The 5,220-nt window shown below is 42.1% G+C and overlaps 1 pseudogene; it reads right to left on the reverse strand.

The window, feature by feature from the left end:
• Positions 1-868: 868 nt before the first annotated feature.
• LOC114460179 (peptidyl-prolyl cis-trans isomerase FKBP8 pseudogene) lies at positions 869-5,012 on the reverse strand (annotated as a pseudogene).
• Between the last annotated feature and the right edge of the window lie 208 nt (positions 5,013-5,220).

Consider the following 5,220-nt stretch of genomic DNA (forward strand, 5'->3'; position numbering starts at 1 on the left):
TGCTAATAAAACCTCCAATAAGCCTACGGCGGGGTTGCTCCAGCCCCTGCCTGTGCCTCATCGGCCCTGGTCCCATATCGCCATTGACTTTGTTACTGGTCTACCACCGTCCCAAGGTAACACGACCATTCTTACAATTGTTGATCGATTTTCAAAGGCTGCTCATTTTGTTGCCATCCCCAAGCTTCTCTCTGCTAGGGAGACAGCGGATCTCCTCATCCTGCATGTCTTCAGACTCCATGGCATTCCAGTGGATATTGTTTCGGATCGTGGGCCCCAGTTTACTTCGGAGGTTTGGCGGTCATTCTGTTCTGCTTTGGGAGTTAAGGTCAGTCTCTCCTCTGGATTCCATCCCCAGTCCAATGGCCAGACGGAGAGAACTAATCAGTCACTTGAGACCTATCTAAGATGCATGACCTCTGACAACCTCACTGCATGGAGTAACGTCTTGCCCTGGGTCGAATATGCGAATAACTCCCTGGCTAATTCTTCTTCCGGCCTCTCTCCTTTTCAGTGTTCCCTGGGCTACCAACCACCCTTGTTCCCATCTCAGGAAGGGGAGATTGCCATCCCTTCTTTGCAATCCTTCCTGAGACGCTGTGAGAGGACCTGGAAGAGAGCGAGAACCTCTTTATTAAAGGCTGGTCGTAGAATGGCACAACAGGCCAATCGCTATCGCTCTCCTGCCCCAGGCTATGTACCAGGTCAGAGAGTTTGGCTTCAGGCTAAGGACCTGCCTTTAAGGGTTGAATCTAGGAAGTTGGCTCCCCGTTTTGTTGGACCCTTTTTTATTGAACGTTTAGTTGGTCCCAGTGCCGTCCGTCTTAATCTTCCCTCCTCTATGAGGATCCACCCTACTTTTCACGTGTCACAGATAAAGCCTACTAGGGAGAGTCCCTTGGGCCCCCCAGTCCGTCCCCCTCCTCCTCCAAGGATGGTGGATGAGGCCCCGGTGTACACTGTCCGACGGCTGATTGACGTTCGTCGGCGGGGACGTGGCCTCCAACATCTGGTCGACTGGGAAGGGTATGGTCCGGAAGAACGCAGCTGGGTACCGCGACGAGCCATTCTAGATGACACTCTTGTTAGAGACTTCCACCGCCGTCGGCCGGACCGGATGCCTTGTGCACCAGGTGGTGCATCTAGGAGGGGGGTTACTGTCACAGCCACTACAGGGAGCACCAAGTAGTGGCAGTACTTTTCCCCCTCTTCCTTTTTTTTTCCTTCCCCTCCCTTCTCCTTAGGTGGGCGTTTACCTTGGCTGCTGCAGATCCTTAATCAGTGGATGAGACACACCTGGGAGTGAGCACTTTGGTGTTTGATTTGCTCACAGGTTCCAGTGAGTTTTGATTTCTGGTTATTGTTCACTGGTATTAAATGTTGTAAGAATTGTGTTACAATAAAAATAGTTTTGGAAAATATTGATATTGTTTTTTTTCTTTCCGCATTAATGAACACATTTGGATAATGTTCTTAAACAACTGAATATTTTCATTTTTCCTTATTGTACATTATATTAACTGACATCAATGCCTTTAATTGTAAAACAATATATTTTCCATTTGGTCTGTATTTCCATCACAAGTTTGGTCTTAAATTTTCTTAAGGTGGTATTAAAAAGTCTTAAATATATATTATTATATTCTTCCTACCTGTAGTCACCCTGTATTTATCATCATCATGCTTGTAACCTATGTGAATAGATGCTTGTAAAATAAAAATGTACACATTGTAAACATTGTTTTTTTACCATTTAAACTTTTAATAAACCTCAATTTCAGATGCACTCCTGGCAAACCAACATATTTAATTTAATAAATCATATTTTTTAATATTAATTATCCTTTGTTCCTCTACAAAATGCATTTGTCACACATACATAGCAGAGAACAGAGAGTGACAGTGAGGAGGTCATAAACTGATAAATATTTTCACCCTCATGGACCACATGGTCAGAATGCTCTGCCAGATGTGCTCCAGTGTTTAAGTCGTGTCATTACTACAGTTCTTCAATCACTTTCTAGCATAGATGGCCACAGACAGAGCGATGCCACCAATGGCTACTGCAGTGGCACCAAGCAGCCACTTCCAGCTCCAACCCCATGCTGACTTGGCCTGATGTTTGTGGGTGCTGGACGGGTTCTCCAACATCTTCTCATCCATGGCCTGATGTTTGTGGGTGCTGGACGGGTCCTCCAACATCTTCTCATCCATGGCCTGATGTTTGTGGGTGCTGGACGGGTCCTCCAACATCTTCTCATCCATGGCCTGATGTTTGTGGGTGCTGGGCGGGTCCTCCAACATCTTCTCATCCATGGCCTGATGTTTGTGGGTGCTGGACGGGTCCTCCAACATCTTCTCATCCATGGCCTGATGTTTGTGGGTGCTGGACGGGTCCTCCAACATCTTCTCATCCATGGCCTGATGTTTGTGGGTGCTGGACGGGTCCTCCAACATCTTCTCATCCATGGCCTGATGTTTGTGGGTGCTGGACGGGTCCTCCAACATCTTCTCAACCATGGCCTGATGTTTGTGGGTGCTGGACTGGTCCTCCAACATCTTCTCATCCATGGCCTGATGTTTGTGGGTGCTGGACGGGTCCTCCAACATCTTCTCATCCATGGCCTGCTTTGCTGCTTCATGCTCACGGTGCTTTTTCATCATCGTGGAGAGCTCATCGTGGACCATTTTGTTGCGTGGCTCCAGCTCCAGGGCCTTCCGTAGTGTTTGAATGGCCTCTGAGTATTTATCCTGCAACGCCAGAACCTTGCCCTTGTGAAAAAGTGCTTTCACATTTTTGGGCTGATACATCAGCGCTTCACTGCTGCACGTTAGCGCTGCATCATAGTCTTCTAGTTTCAGCATAGAAGCAGCCATGTTGTTCAAACATTTCACTTTCATTTCCATCAGCTTGTTCTCCTCTTCAGACCTAAGATCATCTTTAGAAATGGACTCTGTTATTTCCATGGCAGTGCTATATTTGAAGATGGCGTAGTTGTAGGCTCTGCACCGATAAAGGACATTGCCTTGCTCCTTCTTGCAGGTGGCCAGAGCAATCTTCTCAGTGGGGGACAGCAGCTTCAGGTCTGGAGCATCAGTAGCTTCTAGCAGCTGCACCTCAAGTGACAGATCAGCCTTTGAAGGAATCTCAGGGTAAAGATTTCCACGGAAACCATTTGCATATTTTCCATCTGTCTTGATGACCGCGTTCTCTCCCATTCCCATGAGTTGCACCGCCGCATCCAGTGCCGGGATCACTTCTCTGTGTCCCAAAGTGAACCAGAACTCCGACAGCTCCTCGACCAGCGTCCCATCCAACAGACGTGTTTTTAGATTAATCTTCACAGTCTGTCCAAGCTCCGGCCAACTGTCTCTTCCTCCTCCAGGCTGCAGCACCTTTTTCATTAGCGAACCATTTCCCATGATATCTAACCACTCATCAGCAGGTGGTTGGGGGTCAGTTTCTATCCTCATGGAATGATCCATGTCAATCTTATTCCCACTCTTCACGACTGGTGCACTGTCACTGCTTTGGTAAACAACCTGAACCACAAGGAAACGTATTATAAGTACTACTAAAACAAACTAGATTACCATTATTAGCTGGCAGCTTCTGAGCAGGGTTGGTGTCAGTAATAATTGTAATCATGTAATTGATAATTAATTACAAAGATGCTGTAGTTATAATTGTAATTGTAATTGAATTTTTTTTTTTGCTGTTGTAATCTCATTAAATTTTAGTTGAGGTTAGATCATTTTAAAAATGTATTTTACAACTGACTTAAGACCGTTATCATATGAGATGCTAACAGAAAGCTAATACAAGATGAAGGTTAACTTTTTTTTTTTTTTTTTGTTTCTCATGAAAACGGGTCCTAAATTAGCTGTAAAATACACTAAAAACAAATATGTATCATCTAATTACTTTCCTTTCTCTTGGTTATCTTAAGACTTCCTAATCAATGAAAATATAGATTTTAATATTTTTGGTGTGGGTATCTGTGCCATTTTTATTAAAATGTGGGAAAGCTTGATATGGAACATATTTTAATTGTTTACTACATACTGTATGTGTAGAACTGTAACATGGCTCCCCAGTTTTGTTTTCTGTTTTGTTTTTGAAACTTTTTACTGACAACTTATAATTGATAGTTTTTAGAGAATTTGCATGGCAATTACAATTGACAAAGTCAATTCTCTAAACTCAATTACATTTTAATTACAATTATGACAGTAACATATTTTTAAAATTATATTTATGATTACGCCATAATTGTAATTAATTATCAATTGCGTGATTACAATTATAATTGACCCCAACCTTGCTTCTGAGTCTCTATTGAAGTGTCACACAAGTCCAGACATGGGACACTGGTGCCACAGGAGCCACAAGCAGCCTTTGGTCTAATTTTGTGCTGCCATTAGCATAAACATACAAAATGACATAAATACACAAAACAATAGCAAAACAATGCAAAAAATTACTCTTAAAACACACAAAAAGACTATTAAAATACACACACAAAAATGACACAACAAACAAAATGATAACCAAAACACAGAAAAATATACAGGATTACATAAAACAAATACCAAAATAAACAAAAATATATAACGTACACAAAGACAACAATAACATAAACTGGGAGAAAAATTATACAATATTACTGAAAGAAACATACTAAATTACAGAATGATACACAAAATAATATAAAAACAACAGATTCATATATTAAAACACAACAAAGACATATTAAAGGAGAGAAGAATCAGAATCATTAAGCACAACACTTGTTGTTAGATTGTCCTTTGTGCCAATAGATGGTTGTAACATGAGATTTACCGTTTAAGAGTAGCTTAGTATTAGTGTCTCATCTGTGGGAAGGATGTTAATTCTGGGACGTATTAGTCTTTCTTTGAATCAGGGGCTGTTCCAGATGTTTCCTATTCTCTCCTATCTGCAGCTTTGGGCTTTTACACTCGGTCTGTTTATTCTCTCCTGAGGAAGTATCTGCTCTATGAGCTCTGGGTTTTTAGTTCTGCCTTTTAGTCTCTTTTTTAGAGTTCTACTTTTTGCTGTTCCTTTGATGTTCTCTGATGTGGAGTTCTTCCCCAGCATATCAACGGTTGTTCTAAACTCCTCAGTAACCACGGTTACATGATGTTTTTTTTAATACGGAATTAGTTTTTCTGCATTAAGTCATTTGGAATTAAAGTCTT

Source organism: Gouania willdenowi, unplaced genomic scaffold (assembly GCF_900634775.1).
Source record: "Gouania willdenowi unplaced genomic scaffold, fGouWil2.1 scaffold_417_arrow_ctg1, whole genome shotgun sequence".
In the NCBI taxonomy this organism is placed as follows: domain Eukaryota; kingdom Metazoa; phylum Chordata; class Actinopteri; order Blenniiformes; family Gobiesocidae; genus Gouania; species Gouania willdenowi.